An 11134-nucleotide genomic window follows, 5' to 3' on the forward strand; every position below is an offset into this window, starting at 1 on the left:
CTATTTGTTGCAAAAAACAATCATGGCATTGGTTACAGATGCATATCGAAGCTTTTCACCATTTCAGTGAGCACAGTTGGTTTATAGTTTATAAGCGGAGAGCAAATCATACCTACATAAATTTTCCTCGATCAGGTGCACCTCAGAAGAGTTGTCCAACATCCAAGGACCACCTGTGGAGAGTTTGAAAAGGACCTGGAATTAGCAGGTACTGTTTTCACATGGAAAACAGTGAGTTATTTATCCAGCTGCCACGGCCTGTACCCACATTCAACATGCAAGACCCCTTTGCTGAAAATAAAGGATGTAAAAATTTGCTGAACAACATTTGGACAATACTGGGAGAATATAGTCTGGTCTGATGGGAGGAAAACTGAACTCTTTGGATGCTATAATGCACACCACGCATGGAGGAGAGACAATAAGTACCAACAATGAGTAGATCAGTTGGAATGCGGTGTTCGGCTGCTTTTCAGCAAATGGTAATGGTAAACTCCAAATTATTGAACCCATGATGAATGGGTTATGTACTGAGACATTTTCGACAAAAATCTGCTGTCATCTACGAGAATGATGAAAATAAATTAAGGGTGGACATTTCATCAGCATAATGATCCAAAACCTCTGGCAAGGAAACCCTTCAATTAGATTTAAATAACGGAAAAAAAATTGCTACAGTGGCCCAGCAAAAACCCGACGAATCGAATTGAAAAACTATGGAAAGAACTGAAACCCAAGGTCTATAAAAGAAGCCCAAGGAACCTTCAAGATTTAAAGACTGCTTGTGTGGAGGAATGGGCCAAAATCACACCAGAGCAATGGATGCAACTAGTTTCTTCATAAATAAGTGTTTTGAAGCTGTCATTGCAAAGGCTTTTGTAAAAAGTATTAAACACCAGATGGTGTTTGAAATGCTTTTCACTGTGGCATTACACATTATTACAGACAACTTAATTCCTGAGGTTATTGTATTTATTGTAATGTCTTTATATGTCAGGATTACCAGTTCATCTGGTAAAATTTTCACGTCAATTGCACTTTACAAATATATTTCATGAAAAAAAAATTGTGACATGCTTAAAACTCATTTCAAAGTATGTATAGATCTATGTGAAGTGATGCAGAGAAAAGTTTGGGGTTTTGGAGTCCATGAAATGTCTTTAGTAGTTTTTATAAATCTCAAATTTATCAAAGAACTATATTTCAAACAGTCTGATGAGTTTTGTAATTTGAATGTCTTAATGCTCAAAAACAAAATGTCTGTGTTGCATTTTTTTTGGAGCTCTCCAATTCATGAATTGTAAAATATGAGATAAGCAACAGCTCACGTTGTCAAAATAACATATCATGTTCTGTGTCCTCGCAAATTTTACACATGGGCTTTTGTTTCTCTAAATTTTGTGTAGTTTGTTACTGCAAAATAAATTGGTCAGAACACCTGGTTTGACTCCTGGAGCATTATTCCTTTCGCACTCTTTTGGTAGCGATAATTGAACTACTGCGCCTCGTTTGCTTTCTATTTTCTCTGCATTTACAGTACTTGCATCACATGGCTTTGCCGCTGTGGCTCACTTTCACTGGGAGATGTCTGACATCTGGTGGTAGATGGCCTTGTGAAACAAATGGTGTTGCGAAACAGTGCTATGCGAATAGAGGTCATACTCACGCGATGGAACGGAGTCCGCGATATTCGCGTGATCCATTTTGGGCGCAATATGAATTCATTTTGAGAATCTTCCGTGAGAACTGTAATTGTGTGATGTACAGTGAGCGGATCAGCAGTGGCATCACATGAAAGGTGTTCCGTCTCCGTCCCATGGCTGCTGGCTCCTTCAACCACTTCCAATTGGCCAGATGCACAGGCATGAGCTCTTTTGGGCGACCAATAATACTGGAGCACACTCAATGCTCGCAAATCCTTGAATACCAACCCAGAGGCAGTAGATGAAAAGGTCAAATGTAGCGATGGTAAGATGAAGTTTTACGAGGCAACGTAACGCTTCAGCCATTGGAGCGAGTTATGTTTCGTTTCTTGACGCTTCATGTACACACACACGCAACTGTGTCTTAACCACATCATGTGTGATGCATTTTTGCGTTTGTTTTGCCTTTTGTCAATCATGTAATCCAAAATAATGTTTGACCAAATATTTTTTTTGCCATAAACTGCAAAATAAATTAATAAATAGCATGAATAGGCAAATTGGAGTACTGTATTTTTTTCTGCTTCCATTAATGTGCTCACAGCATTTCTTCTATGAAACAAAATAAACAAGAAACAGATCGACTTGAACTAAAATAATAGTGAAGCAAAGTGTTTTTTATGAACAAACTTAATAAGTACATCTGAAGTAAATAGTTTCTTTCGGCTTGTCCCGTTAGGGGTCGCCACACCGTAACATCTCAGATGAACGCTCATATTTGTTTGGCACAGTTTCTAACCCTTCCTGACGCAACCCCACTTGGGGAGTAGTAGTGGTAGTTATTTTGCACAGTCCTGCCTGAGGTTCGAACACATGCAACTACTGAGTTACATATAACAGTGGGCAGCTATTATCACTCACTCACTCACTCACTCACTCACTCACTCACTCACTCACTCACTCACTCACTCACTCACTCACTCACTCACTCACTCACTCACTCACTCACTCACTCACTCACTCACTCACTCACTCACTCACTCACTCACTCACTCACTCACTCTCTACACTGTCCAAGCTAGCACCAAGCTTAATGAATGTTATAAACACTCCTTGACGCCTATGAAAATGTAAATATTTACCGAAACTGCACGAACTGCAAAGTCTCTCTCTCTTTCTCTCTCTCTCTCCCTCTCTCTCTCTCTCTCCTCTCTCTCTCTCTCTCTTTCACACTACACATTTCAGTTTTTGTCTCACTTAAATCAAATCAGACTAAACCTCTCCCATTTCAGGTTAGTCAATGCCACAATAATGAGAACATTTCAGAGATAATTTTATTTTACTTTTTTCAAGGTAAAAAATGTGCATACATTTCCTTTCCTTCCTTATCGAGTATCATTTCTGTTGAACTGCATGACTTGGGTCAAACGTTTTGAGTTTGGGTACTCTGGAATCCTGGTCCATTCCTCAAGACAGAAGCAAAGTAACAGAGTCAGGTTTGTTGGTTGCTTGCAGACGCTTTTTTAGATATGCCCACAAAATTTGGGTGGAATTTAGATAAGGGTTTTGTGAAAGCCACTCCAAACTTCAACTTTGTTATCCTTAAGACACTTTTTAAATATTTTGGCAGTGAGCTTTAGATCATTGTCCATTTGGAAGACCCAATTTACGCCCAAATTTGAGTTTTCTGACTGATGTCTTGAGATGTTGCTTAATATCTGTATGTAATGTTCTTTCAGTTTTCAACATTTTATCTCTTTGTATTCAAATCATTTGAATCATATAAAGCACATTGAGTTTCCTTGTGTATGAAATACGCAATACAAATACATTTGCTTTGCTTTGATACCATGATGGAGCATGCATCTACAGTGAAGAAAATAAGTATTAGAACACCCTACTATATTGCAGGTTCTCCCACTTACAAAATTATGGAGGGGAGTGAAATTGTCATCATAGGTACATGTCCACTGTGAGAGAGATAATCTAAAAAGAAAAATCTAGAAATTACACTGTATGATTTTGTTAACGATTTATTTGTGTGATACAGCTGCAAATAAATATTTGAACACCTGTCTATCAGCTAGAATTTTCACCCTCAAATACCTGTTTGTCCACCCTTAGAAGTCCACCTTCACTGCATGTATTCTCCTGAATCAGATGCACCTGTATGAGGTCGTTAACTGCAAAAAGAAACCTGTCCACCCCATACAATCAGTAAGACTCAAACTTGTAACATGGCCAAGACCAAAGGGCTGTCCAAAGACACCAGAGACAAAATTGTACAACTCCACACGACTGGAAAGGGCTATGGAGAAATTGCCAAGCAGCTTGGTGAAAAAGGGTCCACTGTTGGAGCAATCATTATAAAATGGAAGAAGCTAAACATGACGGTCAATTTCAATCAGGGTGGAGCCCCATGCAAGATATCCCCTTGTGGGGTTTCAATGATCCTTAGAAAGGTGAGGAATCAGACCAGGACTACACAACAGGACTTGGTCAATGACCTGAAAAGAGCTGGGCCCACCGTTTCGAAGGTGACTGTTGGTAATACACCAAGACTGGTTTGAAATCATGCATGGCACGGAAGGTTCCCGTGCTGAAACCAGCACATGTCAAAGCCCATCTTAATTTTGCAAATGACCATTTAGATGATACAGAGGAGTCATGGGAGAAAGTTTTGTGATCAGATGAGACCATAATGGAACTTTTTGGTCATAAATCCACTAACTGTATTTGGAGGAAGATGAATGATGAGAACACCATCCCTACTGTGAAACATGGGGGTGGTAGCATCATGCTTTGGGGGTGTTTTTCTGCACATGGGACAGGACGACTGCACTGTATTAAAGAGAGGATGACGGCAGCCATGTATTGTGAGATTTTGGAGAACAACCTCTTTCCCTCAGTCAGAGCATTGAAGATGGGTCGTGGCTGGGTCTTTCAACATGACATTGACCTGAAGCACACAGTCAGGAAAACCAAGGAGTGACTCCGTAAGAAGCATATGAATGTTCTGGTGTGGCCTAGCCAGTCTCCAGACCTAAACCCAATAGAAAATCTTTGGAGGGAGCTGAAACTCCGTGTTTCTCAGCAACAGCCTGGAAACCTGTTTGATCTAGAGAAGATCTGTGTGGAGGAGTGGACCAAAATCCCTCTTGCAGGGTGTCCAAACCTGGTGAACAACTACAGGAAACGTTTGACCTCTGTAATTACAAACAAAGGCTACTGTACCAAATATTAACATTGGTTTTCTCAGGTGTTCAAATACTTATTTGTCACTGTATCACACAAATAAATCGTTAAAAAAATCATACATTGTGATTTCTGGATTTTTATTTTTGGATTATCTCTCTTACAGTGGACATGCAGCTACGATGAACATTTCAGACCCCTATATGATTTGTAAGTGGGACAACTTGCAATATAGCAGGGTGTTCAAATACTTATTTTCTTCACTGTATGTGGGTTGTCACATGAAGCAATAGAGTACATTTAGCATACTGTATGTGCCATTAGTTCAACACTCCGGGCATTCCAGTTGAAGACTCTAAATTGTCCTTAGGTATGATTATGAGTGTAAATGGTTTGTTTCTGTTGGTCCTGCAATTGACAACCCGTTTGGGGTGTGCCTCGCCTCCTGCCTAGGGATGGCTGGCATTGGCTCCAGCGCTCCCGTGACCCTTGTGAGGATATGCAGCTCAGGTAATTTGGGATGGATGGTATGGTAAAAAAAAAAAAAGCTTTCCACTAGTGGTACATACAGTGCCTTGTGAAAGTATTCGGCAGCCTTGAACTATTCAACCTTTCACCACATTTCAGGCTTCAAACATAGATATAAAATGTTTTTTTTTTGTCAAGAATTAACAACAAAAGTGATGACACAATCGTGAAGTTCAACAAAATTTATTGGATATTTTAAACTTTTTTAATAAATGAAAACCTGAAAAGTGGGGCATGCAATATTATTCGGCCCCCTTGCATTAATACTTTGTAGTGCCACTGTTAAAATAATCATCCATATGTTCTCATTTTGTTCAAACTGTAGTTGGTTACACATCACCACCAAGCTTGTACCTTTGAACTCACTGTCTTGATGTAATCAATCTAACTTGATGTAATTAATCTAACAGATGTAAAGAATCAAACAGTCAGACACACTCACACACACTCATCATGTGATTCACTGAATAAAAAGAAGCTGCAAGGGGACACAAGTTGGAGTTGGTTGGAAGCAGGGAAGTCCTGTCGCTCCCCTTGCAGCATGTAAAACTTGAAGCCTTGTCTGTTCGCCTTCTTTTAATAGAACACACCAACAACACCACCGCCCATCGAGGAGGGAGAAGATACACCGAAGTCTGTCGACAGCCAGGAGCATTTAGCTGTTCCTGAAGAAAAGCCCTGGTGGGACGTGAATCCGTGGCCAGGGCGGTGCCAGAGTCCAATCTCCCCTCGGTGGACGAAGGTTGACGGGATCACGAACAGCTGGCGTCCAGACAACGCGTGAACCGGTAAGTTAAGGCTACTCCGCCAGAAGGAGGTTGAAGGCTACTCCCCCAGAAGGAGGTTGAAGGCTACTCCGCCAGAAGGAGGTTGAAGGCTACTCCGCCAGAAGGAGGTTTAAGGCTACTCCGCCAGAAGGAGGTTTAAGGCTACTCAACCAGAAGGAGGTTGAAGGCTACACCGCCAGAAGGAGGTTTCAAGGCTACTCCGCCAGAAGGATGTTTAAGGCTACTCCGCCAGAAGGAGGTTTCAAGGCTACTCCGCCAGAAGGAGGTTTTAAGGTTACTCCACCTTTAAAGAGGGTATTTATAAGGATCCATAAATGTGTGAGTGGGTGAATGCAAGTGTGAATGCCATTATGTACTTGTGGAATCATAGGTCATGGATGGAAACCTAATGATGCTAACAGAAGTCTGTGTTCCGGTGAAGTACACAAGGTAGTGGATTAGGATTTAGGTCCTAAAAAGGACAAGTAGTCTCTCAGGGACAAACGTAGAAAAGCATAATGGTGAACGGGAATGTTTCTTAAATGGAAAAAAAAAGAGAAAAATAGCACGTCTTAAATGGCAAGTTAACAGTTGAAGGATGCAGCAGGTTGGTAGAAAGATTGATGGCAAGGTTTACAGGGAAGGAGTCTCAAACTGGCGGTCCGCGGGCCATTTGTGGCCCCAAGATGATGTTTTGCGGCCCCCACCTTACTTACTATGAAAGTCAAATGATGGTGTGGCCCTGAAGTTTTATATGAATGGCACTTTACGGTGATGTGTGCAGAGCTGGTGAACCAACCAATCACGATGGGGTTGTGGCTTTCGGGGTGTGACAGTGACAAGTCCTGATGCAAGCTGAGAAACATTTTTCAATGAGTGAAAGTCAGTGATTTTGCCATGGAGGGTTTTATTAGTTTTGCGCACAACCTGTTTACACCAGCTTTCTTGCTTATCTAAATTTGTGTTTAAAAATAAAAAAAACAAAGACTTTTAAATTGTGTGCAACTAGAATCACTGAGGGGGTAGTGGTACACACGTCTGCCTTTGGTGTGGGCAGTGTGGGCTCGATTCCCGCTCAGTGATGGTGTCGATAACTGCCCTGTGACTTACTGGTGACAAATTCAAGGTGTAGTCCGCCTTTCGCCCGAAGTTAGCTGGGATAGGCTCCAGCTTTCCTGCAACTCTTGTGAGGATAAGCGGCTTGAATAATGACATGTTATGACAAATTGTGTGCATGTGCGCTGAGGCTGCGTCCCAGCCATAGCCAGAATGTGCCTTCAGCGGCCCTGATGTGAATGGACTTTTGAGACCACTGATATACATAATCAGGGGAAAACCTCTATTACCAAAAAAAAATAAAAATAAAAAAAATCTGTTTAAAACACTGACAATTTTGAGTCACGGGCCTTGCCATGTCTCAACAGGAGGGATGGTAATGGTAGATATACAGACATTTTCGCACCTTTGGATTCAATTCTTACTCAAAAAAAATTTGTAGATCATGTCTTAATTGCTACAAACACAATACTCAAGGGAACTGCAGACCTAAGAGAGAGCAGTTTCCCCAAAGTAGTCAGCCTTTCCAGTTTTTACACATTAATTTTATTGAGTTAAACAGCATTACAAATGTTGTTTAGTATTGATCTGGCCCTTATCTAAATGGGTGGAGATTTTTCCATGTACAAGTGCTGATGCTATTACTGTGGCAAAGTTCTTGTGTAAATATATTATTCCTTCTCATGGCATCCCAGAAAAATTGTATGGCAACAATGTGCCACATTTTGTTAATGAAAAAAAATAGTCAAGTATCTGCAAATCTAGAAATAACTTGAAAAAAAAGATTGTGCAGAATTAGTGGAACGAAGCAATGGGACAGTGAAGTCTTGATTAAGGAAAACTACATTTAGTAAAACTGTATATGAAAATAACCCCAACAGATAAAGGATTGTTCCCATTTGAAATAGTATCTCGTAGATTAGATTAGATTAGATTAGATTAGATTAGATTAGATTAGATTAGATTAGATTAGATTAGATTAGACTGCCCATGGTAGAGCGGCCAGTGCAGCAGTCAGAAGAAAATACTTTAAGTGATTGGGTGAAAGAGATGCTGCTAAATAAAACTGTAAAAGAAGCAAATAATCTGCCGCGTACTGTGCCTTCTTCACAGGTGCTGTTGGTGTCCATTGGTGATTGGGTCCTGAGAAAAATCATCAAGAGGAAGTGTCGGTCATGAAACGAGGTCCGATGACTATGATGCAAACTACGAAATGTGACAAGACGTGGTCAAACTAAAGGGCACAGAATCGCTGTGACAAAGGCTTGCTCTACACTAAACTTGCAATTTATGCAACTTCCACTTAGACAAAGGGTTTCTGTCTCTATCGGTTCTAGCTGCCAATAGATTATTACAAAGTGTCCAGTATGCAGTTCATCAAGGTTAGCCTACGTGCAGAGATGCGTTCAAGGACACATCTGGCTACAGAACAGAGCTCCACTGAGGACATGAGGAAATTATGTAGTCATGACTAAATATGAGCACAAGACATACTTCAGTTCCTACCCTCACCTATGGGCATGAGCTGTGGGTCGTGACCGAAAGAACAAGATCCCGGATACAAGCGGCCAAAATGAATTTCCTCCGCATGGTGTCCGGGCACTACCTTAGAGATAGGGTGAGAAGCTCGGTCATCCGGGAGGGTCTCAGTGTTGAGCCGCTACTCCTCCGCATTGAGAGGAGCCACATGAGGTGGCTGGAGCATCTATTTGGATGCTTCCTGGACGCCTTCCAGGTGAGGTGTTCTGGGCATGTCCCACCGGAAAGAGACCCGAAGGGCGACCGAGGACACACTGGAGATACTCTGTCTCTCGGCTGGCTTGGGAACGCCTTGGGATCCCTCCGGAAGAGCTGGAAGAAGCTCTTGTCTTGATAGCGACCTGACGCTATAAAGAGCTGCAGATTGTCGTCGAACGGGGGCAAGAGGCTCCGCTATTAGCATGGTGGACCTTCTCCTCAAAGCGCTGACAATAATCAGGAATAAAGGGAACCAAGACTCCGAGGTCAAAAAATGTTTCCTCACAAACGCCATGGATGCCAGTCAGACACTTCTTTTGAAGTCTTGGCCAAGGATGTGTAATGTAGTGGATAAACTGCACTATGCACAAACGTTTTATACACAAATATTTAGTGCAAAAAATATTTACGTTAAACAGTGTTAGTTTATTTATTTAAGACTGTAATATGTGTTATCAACAGTATTAGTTAAATGTTATGCCATCGTTGAGCATTCATTTTAGTTGGTTGAGGGATCCTGTCCTGACAATTGCAGGGACAAGCGTGTCCTGTGGCCTGTCACGAGATATATATTACCGCTGCATCAGTCCAAAGATAATTATTAATTATTGTTGCACAGATGATTTTTTTTAAAAAACAATACAAGTACTTTGAGCATATGGATAGCAGCAATTGGTCATGCACATTGTACATTGATAGAGGGGTTTTCCTGATTTATAAAGGTCAACTTTAGGTGTGTGCATTATACTTCAGGAAGCATTATACTTGAGAAAAGACGGTCCTTCCATATTTAGCAATATGTTTTAGCTGTATGCGCTGGCTTTTGGCTAGATTACTTTTCCTATTTCATTTTGATTAATTGTGGATTTATCTAATAATTAAAGGGGAATTGTGTTGGAAATTGTATCTATTTCATATGTAGAGATCGTGCATGTGACGTCACTGTTTTCACGGCGCCATATTGCCGGTCAAACAAAGCTGCTTGGCAGTGCGGGAGTTGTTGAACCCGAGCGGATTTTTCAAATTGCCCGAGACCTGTTGTGCTTTTGGTTGTCACAATAGACGAGAAAGTTCTTTGAAGATATCATTCTATAGAATACCTGCTGAAAAGACCAGAAAAGATCGATGGATTGCCGGTCAAACAAAGCTGCTAAGCATTACGGGATTCGTTAAACCGGAGCAGATTTTTCACAATGCCTAAGACCTATTGTGCTGTTGGTTGTCACACTAGATGAGACAGTTCTTCAACGACGAGAGACTTCAGCAATTAAACAAGGCAGATACATCTGTATATCCAGTTTTCCAAGACAAGCGGAAGAGAATTAACAGTCAAATTTATTATCAACGAAAACATCGACTTCAGCATTGAATATGGATCCTCTATGCCAAGTATCTCTAATTTTTTCACATACAGTACCTTCTTTTATTATTACATTCTAAATGTTTAATGGTATCGGACAAAACTCTTGGTGTCGTGCATTTTCGTATCCTCTCAACGGAATTAACTTTCAACAATGCTTTGTTTGACCGGCAATATGGTGACGCAAAAAAAATTACGTGATGTTTTTTGACGTCTCTATATCAAATATTAGTTCTGTTAGGATGGAACAGTCCCACAGCTGTAGAGTGTTGGCCTCACAGTTCTGAGGACTGGGGTTCAAATCCCAGCCTACCCCTGTGTGGCGTTTGCGTGTTCTCCCCATGCCTGTGTGGATTTTCTCTGGTCTCTCTGGTTTCCTCCCACATCCCAAAAACATGTAACATTAATTGGAGACTCTAAATTGCCCCTAGGTTTGATTGTGAGTGCGATTGCTGTCTGTCTGCATGTGCTCTGTAATTGACTGGCAACCAGATCAGGGTGTACCCTGCCTCCTCCCCGATGACAACTGGGATAGGCTCCAGTACTCCTATGACCCTTGTGAGGATAAGCGGCGGTACGGATGGATGGATGGTTGCATCAGTTCTACCTTCAACTTTCACAAATTTTGTTGTTCTCACTCTCCCAGTCATGCTGTTCGGAATACTTGTCCCTAGAGGTGTTATCATTATGTTGTTCTGCTGGCGCCTTGTGTATAAAATTTGGTACAGCTGGACATAGGTAATTGTGTTGTTTTGTCTTTGTCTGTCTCTTTCACTTTCATATATATAAGGAAGGGACTCTTAGTTTGGACTTCAATAAGAGGTGAAAACCTGTAAGACTTGTACCTT

This window comes from Syngnathoides biaculeatus, chromosome 17 (assembly GCF_019802595.1).
Source record: "Syngnathoides biaculeatus isolate LvHL_M chromosome 17, ASM1980259v1, whole genome shotgun sequence".
NCBI lineage: Eukaryota > Metazoa > Chordata > Actinopteri > Syngnathiformes > Syngnathidae > Syngnathoides > Syngnathoides biaculeatus.